Source organism: Saimiri boliviensis, chromosome 4 (assembly GCF_048565385.1).
Source record: "Saimiri boliviensis isolate mSaiBol1 chromosome 4, mSaiBol1.pri, whole genome shotgun sequence".
NCBI classification, from domain to species: domain Eukaryota; kingdom Metazoa; phylum Chordata; class Mammalia; order Primates; family Cebidae; genus Saimiri; species Saimiri boliviensis.
The window spans coordinates 84,544,129-84,565,062 of NC_133452.1; the positions used below are offsets into that span (position 1 = coordinate 84,544,129).

The 20,934-nt window shown below is 38.7% G+C and overlaps 1 protein-coding gene across 1 annotated transcript in view; it reads right to left on the minus strand.

Moving 5' to 3' along the window:
- The window catches only part of MRAP2 (melanocortin 2 receptor accessory protein 2), a 94,330-nt gene extending 76,326 nt beyond the window's left edge, over positions 1–18,004 (minus strand). Inside the window, exon 1 of the mRNA XM_074397731.1 lies at positions 5,978–18,004. The gene's annotated coding sequence lies outside the window, so the exon portion shown is untranslated. The remainder of the gene's footprint in view (positions 1–5,977) is intronic.
- Between the last annotated feature and the right edge of the window lie 2,930 nt (positions 18,005–20,934).

The window sequence follows — 20,934 nt, forward strand, 5'->3', positions numbered from 1 at the left end:
CCTAGGGCTGCTATGACAAAGTCCTGCAAACTTGGTGGCTTAAAACAATAGAAATGTATTGTCTCACATTTCTGGAAGCTAGAAATCCAAAATTAAATTCTCTCCGAGGAAGAGTCTGTTCCATGCCTGTCTCCAAACATTCAGTGGTTGCCAGCAACCCTTGTCATTCCCTGGTTTGTAGCTACATCACTCTGCTATCTACCGCTCTTATTACATGGTATTCTTTGTTGCATGTCTGTGTCTCTGTATCTATTCTTATAAGGATGTTAGTCCTACTAGATAAGCAGTCTATCCTCATTCATGGTAGATGAAGTAAAGATTGTGTTATATAAGAAGTCAAAACAGAGCAAGTGGCTTTTAAAAGAGGCCCATCAGGACGATGCCACTTGGCCTCATTAAAACAATCCATTTGAGTTGCTACACTTGATCAGTCTCTAGAAACTCCTATTCGAAGTTGACTTCTAGCATCCAGACTTATTATGTATGATAAAACGCCAAAATTTAGGGCATTGGAGTTTATGCAACTCAAGTATTAGAGGTCCCAGGAGGGGATCCAATGAGGGCTACCCACTTCGGAGGTTTTACATATGACGCAAACTTGGACCACTCCCTGGGGAATTTCAGGACAAGATTACTTGGAAAGTAGTTTTTGGATTTCAAAATAGTAGCAGGAGAATGGCCTTAACAGCATTTTCACTGAGAGTGGTTCTCTTTGGTATTGTTCCCATCATCCTGGAAGGGATCCTGGCCAGGAACACTTTATCTTGGACATTCAAGTTAGAATAACCCAAACTTTTAACTAAGCAAGTCAATCACACAGCTTTGAGAAAAAGACAGGGTAGGGAGAAATAATCTAGCTGTTGTGACTGATTACTCTACTTTTACCTTCTGGAATTAAATATACTAAGCCCTTCATCTGGGAATATTGTAAATGCCATAAAATTTACAACTACACAGCAATTGCTTTCACTTCTACAATTTTTCTCAATACTTTATGATGAAATGTTTTAAGCATACAGAAAAGTTGGAAGAATTTTAGAGTGACTGTCACCTAGATTCTGCCATTAACATGTCAGTATATTTGCTCTCTCATATATCTATCCATTGATTCAACACTCTGTTCACCTATCAACTCATCTCATTTTTATGTACTTCAAAGTAAATAACAGACATCAGTACACATCCTCAAAATACTTTATGATGCGTATCATTAACTGGACATGTCCACAGCTTTTTAAGCTGTTGAGTAGATCACATAAACTATCAGATATCTGAAGAGGAATATCTGGCACCCCCATGAGGATACTTCCTTTCACGGGAGGTGTCTAGGTAACATAGTCTTTTTCCAAGCGTTTCAGTGAACAACTAAAATATGAGCTAAGTATATTTATAAAGTTTATGTTAAGATTTGTTTTAAAAAAGGATATTAATAATTCATTGAGTCATCTCACCCCTAATAGCAGCACTGCATCTTTCCCTGGGCATATATGCAAGAACCTGAGTGGGTATGACCTCAGAATTCAGTCCTCACAGGTCCCCAGCTATCTTGTAACCACCCTGAATGTGCTGATGTAAGTTCTCTCCAAAGGTTGCAATCCTTACATCACTACAAGGGCATCTTTCACATTGCTTTCATATATTACAATCCTCTTTCATATTCATGTTCCCAACAATTAAAATCCCATAAAGCATAAGCTTATTTTTTTTATTAGTATTTATCAAACCCTATCTTTCCATTAACAAGAAAGCCTTCTTGGGCAGGTATGGTCATTCATGCCTGTAATCCCAGCATTTTGGATGGGCAAGACAGAAGGATAACTTGAGCTCAGGAGTTCAAGACCAACCTAAGAAACATAGACTTTGTCTCTACCAAAATTTTTTTTAAAAGCAGCTGAGTGTGGTGGCACATGCCTGTAGTACCAGCTACTCAGGAGGCTGAGATGGGAAGATCACTTGAACCCAGGTGGGAGGCTGAGGTGAGCTGAGATTATACCACTGCACTTGAAAGCCAGGCAGTGGAGCAAGACCCTGTCTTAAAAAAGAAGAAAGAAAAGAAAAGAAACGAAAAGAAAAGAAAAGAAAGAAAGAAAAAGAAAGAAAGAGAAAAAAGAAAGAAAAAGAAGCCTTCTTGTCCCACCTATTTTCATGTACTGCTGTGTGTTGCAGGGATTGCCTGCAAAATAAAACTCTGTTCTGACAGAAAAATACATAAGCGAAACATAAAATTTCATTGATTAAATGAAGAGAAATAACACAGAGAGGAAGCTATTCATGGACTTAAAAAAAATAATAAGTAATTGTCATTCAAAATGAAGGCCAGAAAATAAAAATGCAAGAACTCATGGAAGAGATGGAAAAGCAACAGAAAGAGATAAAAACTGGTGAGCTGGTTAAACCAGTAAAGCTTTAGAAGAAAAAAAATTCAGCTGGGCGCAGTGGCTCAAGCCTGTAATCCCAGCACTTTGGGAGGCCGAGGCAGGTGGATCACGAGGTCAAGAGATTGAGACCATCCTAGTCAACATGGTGAAACCCCGTCTCTACTAAGAATACAAAAAAAAATTAGCTGGGCGTGGTGGCACATGCCTGTAATCCCAGCTACTCAGGAGGCTGAGGAAGGAGAATTGCCTGAACCCAGGAGGCGGAGGTTGCAGTGAGCCGAGATCGTGCCATTGCATTCCAGCCTGGGTAACAAGAGCGAAACTCCGTCTCAAAAAAAAAAAAAAAAAAAATTCATAGAAATAAGCATAATTGGCAGGGCGCAGTGCCTCACACCTGTAATCCCAGCACTTTGGGAGGTGAATAGCGGCACATCACCTGAGGTCAGGAGTTTGAGACCAGCCTGACCAACAAGGAGAAACTGTCTCTACTAGAAATACAAAAAATTAGCTGAGTGTGCTGGCATATGCCTGTAATCCCAGCTACTTGGGCGGCTGAGGCAGGAGAATCACTTGAACTGGGGAAGTGGAGGTTGCAGTGAGCCAAGATCAGGCCATTGTACTCCAGCCCAGGCAACAAGTGTGAAACTCTGTCTCAAAATAATAGTAATAATAATAATAATAATAAGGCATAACCAGAAGAAGCATAAATGAAATACATACTGTAGTCTTTTGATTACAATGAAAAAGAAATTTATTTCTGTTAAAAGTTGAAAAGAATTTCAGAGAAAATAATAAAAAAACAGGCAAAGGAAATTCAACACTTCCAAAATTTTACAGGTATGCCTTTTACTCATACAATGTAAATTACATCCACAGGGAAGAAAGTCTATTAAACCATAATTTCCAGCTTCCAGCTTCCATGATATAAGAAAGGACTTAATTAGGGAGCCGGGATGAATGATGTTTTCAAAATTTTTAAAAAGTGCTTGGCCAGGCATGGTGGCTCACAAAGTCAGGAGTTCTAGACCAGCCTGGCCAACATGGTGAAACCTCGTCTCCCCTAAAAATACAAAAATTAGCCGGGTATGGTGGTATGTGTCTGTAATCCCAGCTACTCAGGAAGCTGAGGCAAGAGAATTGGTTGATTCCAGTAGACAGAGATTGCAGTGAGCTGAGATCGCACCATTGCACTCCAGCCTGGGCTACATAGTGAGACTCTGTCCCCGCTACCCCCCCAAAAAAGTGTTCAGCATGAATGTAAAATATACAAAAAGCTCATAAGATGACAAAAAGTTATAGAAAAATGGGCAAAGGATATAAATAGTTCACAGAAAAATAAGCATAGGTATGATTTATAGGAAAGAATGGCTTTTTAATGCCTCTTTAAAGAAATGGGCAGATGGAGGACAGGGTTGAAAGAATATTATATATTATTATTATTGGTAGAAAGGATATTTTGTGGTTGAATTATATAAATATATTGCCTAGTGAAACATAAATAATTTTATCTAAGAAGAAGACTGGAGGAGGAAGAGAATTCGGGAGAAGTTTGGTGAAATCCTACAGAGGCAGTATCAAAGGCTTGAGAATCAACCTTAGGAGGAGTGAGGAGCCTGTGCTATTGGGATCAGAAAACGGAAAGCTGAGAGCTGATAGAATAGAACTTCGACATACAAGATAACTGCCATGTGCCATCTTCCCTGAAAACAGAAGGCAGAAGAGATCAAATAAAAAGGGTTGAGCTTGAATATTTACTTAATACTGTAAATGTGGAACTAGGTTAGCAAAAGAATATATAGGGCTTGCCTTCTCTGAATCCAGCCACTTCTCTCTGCTCTGTGGGGTATTTGTCTGACACCACCTATTGCCATGAAATACAGAAATCCAAGTTCACTTACTCTAATATCTTGCACTGACTTTTGATGGAGTCCAGTTGTTTTAGAACAGAGTACAAAGCCCTTCAAAATCTGTACCTGCCTGTCTTTTAACCTAGGGGTACTGGTAGGCTCGTTTTGCTTTCTTCTCATCACACAATACAGTCTCACTTTGGGCTGGCATAACTTCCCCATTTTCAAAACCTATTGTGTATTTTCATGTCTCTGTGCCTTTGCTGATGATGGTCTTATTCCACAGAATAACCTTCTACTTACCTTCCTAGACATTCCCCTCACTTTCAAGACCCAGCAAAGAAGACCTCTGTGAAACATTTTTGGAAGCCTTCCTAATTGCCACATAATTTGTTGTGCTGTCCTGTACCTTCCCATGCATCTGCCTATATCTCTGTTATACTGAAACAGAGGCTCCATTACATTTCACAGATGCCAGGTGTTATTTTCTTCTCTTTAGAAACCAATATGGTGACTCACAGCTAGCATAGTACCTCAAGTTATGCTGACTGCATGAAGAATGAGGTGTACGGAACATAGTTGGGAAGGAGAAATTCCAGACTCTTATTCCGTACTTACGTATTTCAAACACATTAAGAAAACAAAATGATTACTAGTCTGCTTTCCTATGTTTACATCTTCAGAGACAGGATCCAAGGCAATCTCTGGAGAGTACTGAATAGATCATAAGTACATAAGAATATATTCAATTTCCAAAGATGCACAGTGGCCCTGCTAGCAACTGTATAATAAGTGTAGAGTGGGGAATATTAATGTGAAAAAGCATGCTTTGAAAGTGAAGCACCATCAATTCTCCATCATACTTAAAGAGGATGATCTAGGTGTGTATTCCTGATTACACATATATTTAAAACTTCCAAACTTAATTTGCTACACATTTATTTTAGCATTTTGGTTTATTTCCTCAAGAAGAAAAAAAACCCACAAATGGGTTTTTAAAGCCTTGGTTTTGGAACTGGATCTCTTTTTTTTTTTTTTTTTTTTTTTTTTTAGAAAAAAATGCCAGAAAAATATTTTAAAATTTATGCTTTATCAAAAATTTTCTATTATCAAATTTAACCTCATTTTATATCCAAAGACATGTTCAAACATATGAGTCCTTATGCGATTTCTTTTATTGTAATTGGGAATTATCAGGAAATTGAATTAACCAGAAATAACTATGCCTTCTTCCATTCCATTTCATACTGAATCTTTGTAAGTCAAGTGAAACTCCTCTGAAGTTAGGCCAGGCTAGCATGAAGCTCCAGTCTCGTCATGACCATTGGACCTGCAGCAAATACTCATCCTTGCTAAACCTTTGTTGTCTCGCCTATAAAAGAGGGATAACAATGACGTGCCCTATAGAGTTTTGAATTATGGATAACATAGAAATTGGTAGCATACAGTACTCGGCACATAATAGGTTCTCAGGAAGCTTTATTTATATCATGGTTTCATCTGCCAATTAATATTTTCTTTTTCCTATTGTTGTTTCTTCAGTCTGGATCACCCTTACACATTCCTACCCTAACCTGACCACACAAACTCATCTGGGTCCTTATACACGAGTGTTAATTCCCCTGAGAAAACTTCCTGATTCCCTCCCACCTCTCTAGGCCAGGTAGTCACTCTTGCATGTTTCTCTTAACATTCTGGGGTTACCACTGTCATTGACCCTCTTACACTGCATCATGATTGTTATTAACTTACCTATCTTCCCTACTTTGGTGTAAGTTTCTTGTAAAGAGAGCTTGTGTCTTGATCTGTGTTGTCTTACTAGCTTTATTTCTAGCACCATGTCTGCAGTTTGAAAGGAAGTAAATATAAGGGCTCTTAAAATACTTTAATGCAGACAATCAAAATTAAAAGACACTATAGGTGTTAAAGAGACACCTGCAGATCCATGTTCATTATAGCATTATTCACAATAGCCAAGACACATGCTATAGCTTCAATGTTTGAAATTCGTATGTTGAAATATAATCTCCAATGTGATAGTATTAAGAGGTGAGGCCTTTAAGAGGTGATTAAGAAGTCCAGAGGACTGAGCTCTCAAAAATGGAATTAATGACTTCATAAAAGAGGTGCTAGCGAGCTGTGTTTTTGAGCAGAGATCAGCCATCATCAGTGTCTTGATCTTGGATTTCCCATCCTGTAGAATTGTAAAAAATAAATTTCTATTATTTATAAATTACTCAGACTGTGGTATTTTATTATAGCAGCAAAAATGGACCAAGAAAACATGGAAGTAAACTAAATGTACATTGACAGATAGATGGGTAAAGAAAATGTGATATACATATACGATGAAATATTATTCAGGCTTAAAAAATTAAAAAATCCCACCACTTATGAAAACATGAATGAACCTGTAGGACATTATGCTAAGTGAAATAAGTCAGATACAGAAGGCCAAATACTACATCACATCGCTAGCTGATGAATCTAAAATAGCAAAACTCATAGAAGCAGAGCTCTTTATTCATTCATCTCTCAATGGACATATAGGTTGCTTTTATGTTGTCTTAGTCTATTTGTTCTCCTATAATAAGATATATATATATTATATAATAACATATATAATAAGATATCATAAGTTTACAAGCAATTTGTAAACAATAGAAATTTATTTTTCACTGTTCTGAGGATGGCAGTCCAGGATCAAGGCACTGGATCCAAGAATGGTGGTTGTTAGTCACCGAAAGGGAAGGGGAAACAGAGAGGTGCTGGTTAAAGGGTAAAAAGTTTTGTTTATATAAGATGAAGAAATCCTAGAGATCTACTCTATAGCACAGTGCCAATAGTTAACAATACTGTATTTTACACTTAAAAATTTGCTAAAAGACTAGATCTTATATTAAGTGTTCATGTCACACACACACACACACACACACACACACATAAATAATAACAACTAAAAATAATAGGAGGACACTTTTGTGGGTAAGGTGTAGGTTTACAGCATAGATTGAAGTCATGGGATAAGCTTATCGCCAAACTCCTCAAGTTGTATATATTAAATGTGTACAGATTTTGTGTCAATAATAACCAAAAAAATTGAGAGAAAATTTCTAACATTCCAAATATTTTATATTTTTAAAGTCCTGAGTTAGTCATTACCCTTCTCAAAAAAGAAAAGGGTAGTGCTTTTTTGTTAATCCAAAGAATCTCAGGTTCCGGTTGTAGTGTTTTCCTCCTTGACTGTCATGTAAGTAAAACAAAGTGGCAACTCTGCCAGAAGCAAATTCAAGTATAACACGAACAATGCCAATAACATATATCCATCATGTCCAAAGTCCATAACAATGTCTCAACAAATACACAGAGGAATAAATAATGGATGAGAGATCTTCAGTTTTAGGTGAACGTTTAGGAGAAAGTTTTGAAAAGTTCAATGATGAGTGTTTCTAAGCTGATTCTGTGTAATGAATTCTCTGATGAACTATGTTTGAGAGTGGAGTAGTGCCGATTCCGGAAATGGGGCTGGGAACGTGCAAGAATTCTCAACGTCTTCCCTTTCAAAGCCCTCTTCGCACACACGTTTCACCAATTAAGATTAATTAACAAGATCATCTTTCAAAATGGGAAATATCACTGGGGGATGGAGGGAGAAGTAAGTAAAATCATAATTTAAATCCTGTAGTAGTTAGTGTCACGTTTAGCTAAGGTCAGAGTCAATCTTCCACTAGAACAGAACAGAGAAAACCTGAGGCTGAAAGGCTCAGATTCGTACACTCACTCTTTATACTTTTGGTGCAAAACGGTACATCCAGATTTTGTAATTGCTAGAATCTGGAGAGGTGCTCCACTTCAAAAGTCAGGAAAATCTGGCTTTCAAACCAAAGGCATGCAGAAGCCTAAAAGAACACATATATATTTAACAGCAAGTACACAGAGAAAACATTTTTATTTATAATTACTCTCTATTATCTAAGGATGGAAGATTCTAGTAAATGAAAGATTTGATTTGTCATGAACAAATGAAGTTACTACGAGGCTGTCTTTTGTAGACAGTTTTAAGAAATGAATGTGGGGATCCCCAGCTGGAGGAGTCTGTACCACACCTTATTGTTCTAAGAATGGAGGCACAGAAGGAGGAAGGACTGGAGGGAAGGAGGTGGGAGTGAAGCAGAGACTCAGCCGCCTGCTGTAATGAAAGATGAGAGAATATATTGTCTTCATATGGGAAGGAGGTAAAAAGCTCTGAGCTCTGTGAAATAAACCAAGTCCTCCCACAAAACCTTCAGTGTAATATCAATTTCTCATTAAAGTTTGATGAAGAGGCCTTTTTGTGGGAGAAATAAGGAGACCCTCTGAGTTCTGAATGAGATAAGACAAAAACTGTCCATAGCCCCCACATCAGTCTCACACAATAATTTTAGTATTTTGGTTTGATGTAAACCCCAAAGGGGACAAACCAATTTTACTATCAACAGAGCTAAAACAAAACAAAACAAACTAACCCCAACCATTATGGGCTGTACATACTGCAAGATTTTGCTTTTGGTAACTGGTCAAAAGGAGTGTTAATTTGAGTTAATAATGATTAAACTCTTTAGAAATCTTTTAAATAGAGTTTAACCTGCCATTCTGTCACAATCTAAACTGGAACAGCTATACTGACAGAGTTGTAAATATTTCCCTTTGAAATCACAGCAGTCCAGTATAGACTGTCTCTGTAGTAAAATCCTGCCTCCTGCCTGATTAAGTCGGTTGCTATGGTAACAGAGTTAGCCTTAGCAAGTGCCAGAAAATCATTTTTCATCCCCAGCATGATGCCTCCCCCTTTCACAAAATAATGTCAACACTCAGACAGGCAAAATAACAGAAAAGAAAAGCCCTAATTGTGGACGCTCTAGAAGTCACAACCTCCTACTTGCTCTACTAATCCATCTCCCCACATCCCCCCATCACCTGATGCCTACCCAGAAAACTGTTTTAATCTATCCTGCTCTGCTCCCTACTATAAATCTCCCTTCTCTTTGGAATGGTTTTTATAGTGACAGTGTCATTCTGTAGTCCTTCACAGATGTTTACAGGCAACCAGGAGTCAGATCAGTCTCAATATCCCTCCCAGGGTCCCATTCATCCACACTCCAATTACGAACACATTCTGCAGGATCCTTACCTTAGAAGGTAAAGGCATCATCATTCCCTCCAAACTGACTCTCCCTCCTAAGCTCCTTATTTCATCTCATAATGGGGCTACTTTCCTAAATATCCTTAATTCATAATTCTGGGGTCACTTTTTACTTCCCCATCTCTTCTGTTCCACAGATCCCACCAGCTGCTAAGTTATTCAGATACTTCTTTGTCATGTTGCTTGATATCAATCCTTCCTCTGCCTTCCCTAGCAACTTTTGAAGTGCAGAAGCTGCAAGATCTAAACTTTGTGACCAACCTCTCTGTTGGCATCATACTCTCTCATTTTCCCTCACTCTCTTATTTTAATGTTGAGATCCAAATAAATTTTTCTTTTCTCAATGTTTAAAAACAGAGAATTCCTTATAGGACAAAACCTGCCCTTATTGAGGAAATGAATGCTCACATAAGTGGCTTTGGGAAGCTCCTTCGGCAGGGCCTGAAATTGGGTGGAACTAATGCTACATTAGGGGAGGGGAAGAATTTGCCTGTTACAACAGCAAATGAGGAAGGAAGTGGGAGACAGAAAGATGGGAACTCCAAACCTTTAGTGAAGTGAGCAGAGTCACAAAATGTCTAGTTAAAGTGGGTTTTATTTTCTTCTTTAGTGTATTTTGTAGGTTTTCTGTGTGCATGTGTGGCAACTAGTAAGTTCTGTGCTTATCACCTGGATTTAAATGGGTAAGACTTGGGCAGCTAGTCTCACTGTTAGGCAGACAAGGAAGTTAAGAAAAACATATGAAGAAGTCAGAGAAGTCAGATATTCTCAAAATCTCAGTAGGGCTCTGGATTCTCATTTGCCATGTGTTCAAGTATTTGATGTATTTTTACATAACTCCCTGAGAAATAGAAGACCCCCGCTGATGTCTTGCTTACCTTCTATGGAATTTATGTAATGTTATAGGATGATTTGATCCTTTCTGACCCAAGTGGGATTGTAAAAATAAATAAGTAAATAAAGAATTTTAAAATAATGTGAAAAGGGGCACTGCTTATAAATTGTGATTGTAACCTTATAAGAACTATTCACTGGGAAAATAACTTAAAAGGAAATATTCCAAAATAATCAGCTATGTTTGGTAGTGTGATTATGAGTAACTTTATTTTTTTCAAACATTGTGTAACATGGTTAAATTAGTTTTAAATTTTAAAAAGGTAACTATGAAGGCTATTTAACAACATGAGAAGCTGTTCATGATAGACTGTTAAAATTAAAAATTAGAACAAAAGTAGTACTTCAGTATGTCTGCAATAATGTAAAATTAAAACATATGTAGACAGGAAATGGAAGGGATCTTAAAAGTTGTTAACAGTTTGATTTTTTCTGGGCAGCATATTCCAAGACACATTAGATTTGGGATGTTTATCAGGAAGCATCCTTAGGATCAAGACCTGTAGAAAGAAGGAAGAGCAATCAGGAATGGGCAGAGGAGGAAGTCTAGCTGAACTGGCCCATTAGAGTTGTCCTATATTGGAACAGAATACCTGGTCTGTTTACTCCCAGTCACTCACTGGATGTTGGCCACTGAGGGAAAAAGTGAGTGTGGGAGAGCCAGTTCTCTCCTCCAGGGGCTGCCAGCTGAAGGGTGTCTGCCAACAACAGTCTTAGGAGCTGAGGCAACAGGTCCTTCCCTGAAGGTCGACCTGAGCCACACATGTCCATACAGGGCAAAATGAAAACATTTTGTATAGATTGGTAGGCTAAAATGTCATTCAAAATTGTTTTTGCAAAAACTATTTCTAATATTGCTACATCATCTTTTTATAGCTATAAAATGAGGACTTTCATAGTATTACTCTCATAGCACTGTTGTGAAGATTAGAAAGATAACAATTATAAAGCACAATGCTTGACACAAGTGCACAATATTATTACAGTTCATTGTTTTAATATTTGCCAAGTTATCTGACCCTGAGGAGTTGGTGCTCTTCTTGTCACTAGTTAGTGCCAAATCAGTTTGTTTGTTTTTTTTTTTTTTCACCTGGCCCTTATATTTCTGCTTCCTGGCACTGAAAATGATGTAAGGATGTAATACAGGAATTGTGCTATCTTGTGAACATACAATGAAAACCAAGGGGACAATAGGCCAACACTGAGAATGGTGAAGCAATGGAATAAAGATCTATGATTGGCATCTTGGAGGTACCAAACGACCATGATACCATCTATACCATTCTAGGCTGCTCATTAAATAGATAATAAATATTCTTATGATTTAAGCTACTCTTAGTTGGCCTTTGTTACTTAAAGCTAAAAACATTCTTAATTAATATGTAGGGAAATAAAAATAGATGAAAGATTGGGAAGAAACAAATACATAAAGTTTATAAGCTGGCATGAGTTCTGTAAAGCAGTAGAGTTGTGTGAATATGGGAACATAATAAATATCACTTAATGATAAGGTTACTTCTGATTTTGTCTGTTTCAAGTTTGTTCATGATTTAATTTTCTGAATACCTCACTTCCTGCGATACAAAACAAATTATTCCCCACTTTGCCTCTAAGCCATATAGAGCAGCTGTGTGTGGAAAAGAAAGGATACGGGTGAGAGTTTCTGTTTGTTGGTATATACCAGTGTGACCATTAACAACAACAGGAAAACAACCTTCATTTAGTGTAATGCAGCTCCTAGAACTTCAGCAAAAAGACATGCAGCCTAACAACTTCCAGCTGTACCTATAGTAAGTAATTCCTACATGTGAGCCATTTATCTTCTTAGTTATTTAGAAGGTATGAAGCCTGTGGAGCTGAAAAAACACTTTAATTTCCATTTCTTAGGAAAGCTGTAAGAACACGGCACACCTGGTGACTGGTATAGCTCACGGGGAGAAGAAATTTAGGAACCATGGGAAAAAGTCACTTTCCAGAATATTCTCTATAAATATGAAGTGGAGATAGAGGTAGACCTTAGTGATTCCTGAATTTTTATTCTTCACCCTAAGTGATGCTTATGTGAGGTAAATTTCAAATTTTTATATTGTCTCCCTCACAAATTTAAAAAGCTACAGAAATAATTTTCTGAATTAATATTTTAGAGACATTTCAAGAACTGTCAAGTTTTGAATTGGAACACTATGAAAAATCAGACTGAGTGCCCGAGTTGGCTTTTAAGAATAGGGTGGATCTGTTCCAAAAGAGATGAATATAATGATCCATGCCCAGGCCTATTGATCATGGGCACTAATACACACAGGGAAAATGGCAATTATTTAGCAAGATGTTTCTCTAAGTTGGTGGCATGTTTTTTTTCATTTCCTTATACCCTAAATCCTGTTGTGTTATGGCTCTTAACTTTACGTGATGATTGCACGTGCATTCCAGTGAGATGAGTTCTCAGTTCATGGTTGAGTTCTACAGGACTAACAGAAACACTCCCTGCTATTCTCTGCTGGAGTTGTGTGTCTCTTCCAGATTGCAACATGTTCCAGCTCTGACACAGTGGCATATCTTTCCAGACCTGTCTCTTTGTTGCTCACAAACTTCAGCATTTATCCTTGACCCATCAAAAGTCATGCAAAAACCCACGCATATAATGCCTGTGTAGTATGACTCTGCTCTCAGGATCTGTTTCCTGCTTTATCTCAGCACATTAGGTAAATCCTGAACCATGAGGACAGGCACTGAAGCAGCTGGGAAGTCAGGTGCCACAAAGCCTCCATAGGAACCAAGTCTGTACCCAACCAGCTCTCATTTGTTTTGTTCAGGCTTCCCTCAGGCCCTCTGCTCATCAGAAATGACTCAGAAATACCCAGCATAAAGACAAGTTAAGCAAGCAAAGTCCTTAGCTTCTGGGTGCCTACAGGGCCCTACATCAGACTAAGTGAACAGAATTGGTAAAAAGACTGATACAGCATAATCATGAAACCCTGAACAGATGCATCAAAAGTATAATGGACTGGAGAGTTACTTTTTAACCTCAAGCCAAAGAAATTGGCATGGAAAGAGCCAATTTTAATGAATGAGAAAAAAAATACTTGGCAGAGAGATTAAGTTATTCCCACTAATTCATACATTCCATGAATAGGTAGCAGAAAAAAAGCTATTGAGCATTTTCTACCAGATTAGGGACTATTGCTATAGCTCCCTTTTTCATCAAAATAGAGAAAACAAATAGGGTAATACAATGTTGGGTAGTATTTTCCAAAATGTAGAATGAGAGCCCTTGTGCCCACAATCACCAGGGAAACACTTATTTAAAACCCAACTGCTGTGACACCATCCTAGACCTTAATCAGAATCTCTGTGGGATAGGAATGCTATTTTAACCAAATCATAGATGATTGTTATGTGTCCTCAAATTTGAGACCTATAGATATAGGGAAATGGAATTTTACTAACATCATCTGTTTCCCAAATGTGCTTAGAAGCTTGAGGCTCTTGTTAAGTACAGTCCTAGGCCCTTCGTCTGGAGATGCAGTTTCAGTAGGTCTGAATCAGGGCCCTGGGAAGTGTATGTTTCATAAAAGCCCCAGGTGATTGTTATGATGGGCAAGTTTGGGTAATTCTGGCACAAGATGATTGCTTAGAGCATATCTCAGTTATACTTCATAAAAATAAAGCTGACATTTATTGAGTCTTTACCACTAAACACTCTGTTGAAGGTTTTACTGTGTTAGCTCACCTCAAACCAATCTAATGAGGTAGGTAGTTTTATGATCCGTATTTTATAGAGTAGGAAGATAAAACTTAGCAAAAGTAACTCACAGTCACATATCTAGTAAGAAGTGAAGACAGAATTCGAAATCAAGGCACAGAAATCTAGGATTCCTGTTCATTTCCATGGGACTATCCTGTCCCTCTTTATATAACAGACAACTGCCAGAACTAAGTCACCCCACCTTAGGTTTTCTATGGTATTTATATCTGTAAATTTTCATTTTCATGGTTTTGCTATTTTTTGAAGCAATACTTAATACTCCAGGTCATAAAGCCTATTCCTCTTTGTTTTACAAAGTGTTTTTTTATGACCAAAGCCTTATTTATTTTTATTTAATTTTTTCCCTGTTTACATTATAATACCAAATTCACTTCTTTGGGGGAATACTGGAAGTTTCTATACTACTAGCTTCTCTTTCAGTGACCTCATTGACTCTTTTTCTATGTCACAGCACAGAACTCAGGATTATTACTGCCAAGGGACTAAAATGGATGTCATAAAATCTCCCTCCTAGCAGCTAGAACAAAGAAGCTTTGATTTTAAGTGTTCCTGATGATTTTTTTTAACTATATCTATTGTTCACACATAAATTCTGAGTCAGACTGATCTCCTAAGCCATGACTAATATTGAAATCTGTTGAAGTTTATAAAAAACAATTCTCAGAAATCAACTTTCTGTGTACACACATTGCCTGGGACTGTGCTACTTCAATGAATGGGTTGTGTCAGGGTTAGGGAAGGACATGGAGAGGACTTGGTGGGAGCAGAAGGGAGTGGGGAAAGGGAGAAAGTTGATTTTATCCCAAATTAATGGACATGATGAGCTATTTTTTTTTCCATATTCAAATTCAAAGGTAGGAAGAGGAACTTGATGGTGGCCGATTAATGGGCATGCTAAGCCTCATTTGAAAAGTTGTCATCTTCCTGAAGGGTTATTTATTGGTTGGCAGTCTCCCTAAGCAATCAAGCAATGGATTATGAATAGTTAAAATGGGTAGGAAACACAAGGTAGTAATTGTTCTTAAAAAGTAATTGTATTTTGGGGGTTGAGTCAAGATGGCCAAATGCACACAACTCTGGTGCACAATACCCAGTGAGACAGATGAAGAAATCCAGAGATCTCCTAGCTCCAACCAAGGTACCAGGTGCATTTCAACAGGTCTGGTCTGACAGTGAGCAAAGCCTAGGCAGGGCAGACCAAGATGGGGAGGGGTGCTGCTTCACCCAGAAAGTGCATCTGGTGGGTGAGTCAGAGGCTTCCCCTCTGGCATGCCAGTCCAGATACAGCACTTCCCCCAAACCTCAGCAATACACAGAACAGGGGATCTTTGCCAGTCCAGTGCCGGGAATTGCAAGCACAGAGTTGAATAATAATCCAGGATGGTGCCCCAGATTGGCACACAGATCTAGGCAAACACATAAGCCCATAAGCTGGCCGGGAGAGCCTGCAGAGTGAGCTATTGCCCCCTCCCCCTGCCCAGAGAAAGAGGGAGCTGAAGGCGGGAGGAGAGACTGAGCAGCTGGGTGGGCCCCTCCCCCATGACCAGAGAGAGGGACCTCAAAACAGGGAGACAGGCAGTGTGGCTGGATGAGTCCCTACCCTACCCACAAACCCCAGCAGGCTGAAGCACTAAGTCTAGTGGATTGCACAGCCAGTGCCACAGTCTGACCTGAACCCTGAATGATCCAGCCCTGTGAAGGACATAGTCCACCATTAAAGGAGTAGGACTAGGCCTCAGGTTTTAACAAAAAACACCTGAAGCCTACGAAGCAACAGGACGGTGATCTTGACCAACCAGCAGTGACTCCAGGTCAGTGGAAGAGGCAGGCCTAAATGCCCAGTGTAAACAAAAAAGACACCAGAAGCTTACCTAGCAAACTGAAGGAGTCCATAGAAAGCAAGTATTGCCTCGACAGGCCGACAAATGACCTTATCAAGCAGGTCCCTGAGACCACAGCCAGGAAAATCCACAAAAATGGGGAAAAAAACAGCACAAAAAAGATGAAGCCATCAAAGACCAGAACACTTCTTCTCCTTCAAAGGAACACAACTCCTCAACAACACGGGAACACAGCATGACTGAGAAAGAGTGCGATGAATTGACAGAAACAGGCTTCAGAAGGTGGATAATAACATACTTTTCTGAGCTAAAGGAACACGTTCTAACTCAATGCAAAGAAACCAAAAACCTTGAAAAAAGTGAGGCGAAATGCTAACTAGAATAACCATCTTAGAGAATAACAGAAAGGACTTGATGGAGTTGAAAAACACAGCACAAGAACTACGTGAAGCAAACATAAGTTTTAATAGCTGAATCGATCAAGCAGAAGAAAGGATATCAAAGATTGAAGATCAACTCAATGAAATAAAAAGAGAAGGCAAGAAAAGAGAAAAAAGAGTGAACAGAAATGAGCATAGCCTCCAAGAAATATGGGATTATGTGAAAAGACCTAATCTACGCTTGGTGTACGTGAATATGACGGGGAGGATGAATCCAAGCTGGAAAACACACTCCAGGGTATTATCCAGGAGAACTTCCCAAACCTACCAAGGCAGTCCAACATTCAAATCCAAGAAATACAGAGAACTCCACAAAGATATTCCTCAAGAAGAGCAACCCCAAGGCACATAATTGCCAGATTCACCAGGGTTGAAATGAAGGAAAAAATACTAAGGGCAGCCAGAGAGAAAAGTCAGGTCACCCACAGAGGGAAGCCAATCAGACTCATAGCGGATCTCTCAGCAGAAAACCGACAAGCCAGAGGAGAGTGGGGGCCAATATTCAACATCTTAAAGAAACTAACTTTCAACCAAGAATCTCATATCCAGCCAAACTGAACTTCATAAGTGAAGGAGAAATAAAATCCTTTACGGACAAGCAATTACTGAGAGATTTCATCACCACCAGACCTGCCCTACAAGAGCTCCTGAAAGAAACATTAAGCACAGAAAGGAACAAGTACCAGCCAGTGCAAAAGCACACCAAATGGCAAAGCCCAAAAATGCAATGAAGAAAATGAGTCAGCTAACAGGCAAGAAAACCAGCCAGTAACAACACAGCAGGATCAAATTCACACAAAACAATATTAACATTGAATGTAAATGGCCTAAATGCCCCAATCAAAAGACACAGACTGGCAAACTGGATAAAAAGTCAAGACCCATCCGTGTGCTGTATTCAGGAAACCCATCTCACATACAAAGAGACACATAGACTCAAAATGAAGGTATGGAAGAAGATTTTTCAAGCAAATGGAGAACAAAAAAAAGCCGGGGTTGCAATCCTAGTCTCTGATAAAACGGACTTCAAACCAACAAAGATCAAAAGAGACAAAGAAGGGCATTACATAACAGTAAAAGGATCACTCCAACAAGAAGAGCTAACTATCCTAAATATATATGCCCCCAACACAGGAGCACCTAGATACATAAAGCAAGTTCTTAAAAACCTAAAATGAGATTTAGACTCCCACACAGTAATAGTGGGAGACTTCAACACTCCACTGTCAATATTAGACAGATCAACGAGGCAGAAAATTAATAAGGACATCCAGGACTTGAAAGCAAAGCTGGACCAAGCAGACCTAGTAGATATATACAGAATGCTCCACCACAAATCCACAGAATATACATTTTTCTCAGCACCACATCACACTTACTCCAAAATTGACCACTGCATTGGCAGCAAATCACTCCTCAGCAAATGCAAAAGAACAAAAATCATAACAAACAGTCTGTCAGGCCACAGCACAATCAGATTAGAACTCAGGATTAAGAAACACACTCAAATCTGCACAACCACTTGGAAACTGAACAACTTGCTTCTGAGTGTTAACTGGATAAACAATGAAATGAAGACAGAAATAAAGATGTTCTTCAAAATCAATCAGAATGAAGACACAACCTACCAGAATCTCTGGGACACCTTTAAAGCAGTGTCAAGAGGGAAATTTATAGCAATAAATGCCCACATGAGAAGCAAGGAAAGATCTAAAATTGACACCCTATCATCAAAATTGAAAGAGCTAGAGCAGGAAGATTAAAAAAACTCAAAAGCTAGCAGAAGACAAGAAATAACTAAGATCAGAGCCAAACTGAAGGAGATAGAGACACAAAAAAACCCTTCAAAAAAATCAATAAATCCAGGAGCTGTTTTTTTGAAAAGATCAACAAAATGGACAGACCGCTAGCCAGACTAATAAAAAAGAAAAGGGAGAAGTATCAAATAGATGCAATAAAAAATGATAAAGGGGATATCACCACTGATCCCACAGAAATACAAACTACCATCAGAGATTACTACAAACAACTCTATGCACATAAACCAGTAAACCAGGAAGAAATGGATAAATTCCTGGACACTTGTAATCTACCAAGACTAAACCAGGAGGAAGTTGAAACCCTGAATAGACCAATAACAAAGGCTGAAGTTGAGGCAGCAATCAATTGCCTATCAAACAAAAAAAGTCCAGGTCCAGACGGCTTCACAGCTGACTTCTACCATAGTTACAAAGAGGAGCTGGTTCCATTCCTTCTGACCACATCAAACAATAGAAAAAGAGGGAATCCTCCCTAACCCATTTTATGAGACCAACATCATCCTGATACCAAAACCCGGCAGAGACTCAACTAAAAAAGAAAACTTCAGGCCAATATCCATGATGAACATCGACGCAAAAATCTTCAATAAAATACTGGCAAACCAATTGCAACAGCACATCAAAAAGCTTATTCATCATGATCAAGTAGGTTTCTTCCCGGAGATTTGAGGCTGGTTCAACATACGCAAGTCCATAAATGTAATCCACCACATAAACGGAACCAAGGACAAAAACCACATGATTATCTCAATAGAAGCAGAGAAGGCCTTTGACAAAATTCAACAGCCCTTCATGCTAAAAACTATCAATAAACTAGGTATCAACAGAACTTATTATAAAATTATAAAAGCTATATATGACACACCTACAGCCAATATCATACTGAATGGGCAAAAGCTGGAAGAATTCCTTTGAAATCAGGCACTAGACAAGGATGCCCTCTCTGACCACTCCTATTCAATATAGTATTGGTAGTTCTAGCCAGAGCAATCAGGCAAGAAAAAGAAATAAAGGGTATTCAATTAGGAAAGGAGGAAGTCAAACTGTCTCTACTTGCAGATGACATGATTGTGTATTTAGAAGACCCCATCATCTCAGCCCAAAATCTTCTCAAACTGATAAGCAACTTCAGCAAAGTCTCAGAATACAAAATCAATGTTCAGAAATCACAAGCATTCCTATATACCAGTAACAGACAAACAGAGAACCAAATCAAGAGCGAACTCCCATTCACAATTGCTACAAAGAGAATAAAATACCTACGAATACAACTAACAAAGGATGTAAAGGACCTCTTTAAGGAGAACTACAAAGCACTGCTCAATGAAATAAGAGAGGACACAAACAGACAGAAAAACATTCCATGCTCATGGTTAGGAAGAATCAAAATCGTGAGAATGGCCATACCACCCAAAGTAATTTATAGATTCAACACCATTCCCATCAAGCTACCAATGACCTTCTTCACAGAACTGGAAAAAAACACTTTAAACTTCATAAGGAATCACAAGAGAGCCCTCATAACCAAGAAAATCCTAAGCAAAAAGAACAAAGTTGGAGGCATCACACTGCCAGACTTCAAACTATACCACAAGTCTATAGTAATCAAAACAGCATGGTACTGGTACCAAAACAGAGACATAGATCAATGGAACAGAACAGAGGCCTCAGAAACAATACCATACATCTACAACCATCCGATCTTTTACAAACCTGACAAAAATAAGCAATGGGGAAAGGATTTCATGTTTAATAAATGGTGTTGGGAAAATTGGCTAGCAATGTGCAGAAAGCAGAAACTGGACCCCTTCCTGTCACCTTACAGTAAAATTAATGCCAGATGGATTACAGATTTAAACATAAAACCTAACACCATAAAAACACTAGAAGAAAACGTAGGCAAAACCATCTAGGACATAGGCATAGGCAAGGTCTTCATGACTAAAACACCAAAACCAATGACAACAAAAGCCAAGGTAGACAAATGGGATCTAATTGAAATTCAGGGCTTCTGTATAGCAAAAGAAACCATCATTAGAGCGAATCAGCAACCAACAGAATGGGAAAAATTTTTGCAGTCTACCTATCTGACAAAGGGCTAATATCCAGAATCTACAAAGAACTAAAACAGATATACAAGAAAAAACAAACAACCCTATTCAAAAGTAGGCAAAGGATATCAACAGACACTTTTCAAAAGAAGACATATATGAGGCCAACAAACATATGAAAAAGTGCTCATCATCATTTTTCATTAGAGAAATGCAAATCAAAACCACATTGAGATAGCATGTCGCGCCAGTTAGAATGGCAGTCATTAAAAAATCTGGAGACAACAGATGCTGGAGAGGATGTGGAGAAATAGGAACACTCTTTTTTTTTTTTTTTTTTTTTGACGGAGTTTCGCTCTTGTTACCCAGGCTGGAGTGCAATGGCGCGATCTCGGCTCACCGCAACCTCCACCTCCTGGGTTCAGGCAATTCTCCTGCCTCAGCCTCCTGAGTAGCTGGGATTACAGGCACGTGCCACCATGCCCAGCTAATTTTTTTGTATTTTTAGTAGAGACGGGGTTTCACTATGTTGACCAGGATGGTCTTGATCTCTTGACCTCATGATCCACCCACCACGGCCTCCCAAAGTGCTGGGATTACAGGCTTGAGCTACTGCGCCCGGCCTAGGAACACTCTTACACAACTGGTGGGAATGTAAATTAGTTCAACCATTGTGAAAGACAGTGTGGTGATTTCTCAAGGATCTAGAAATAGA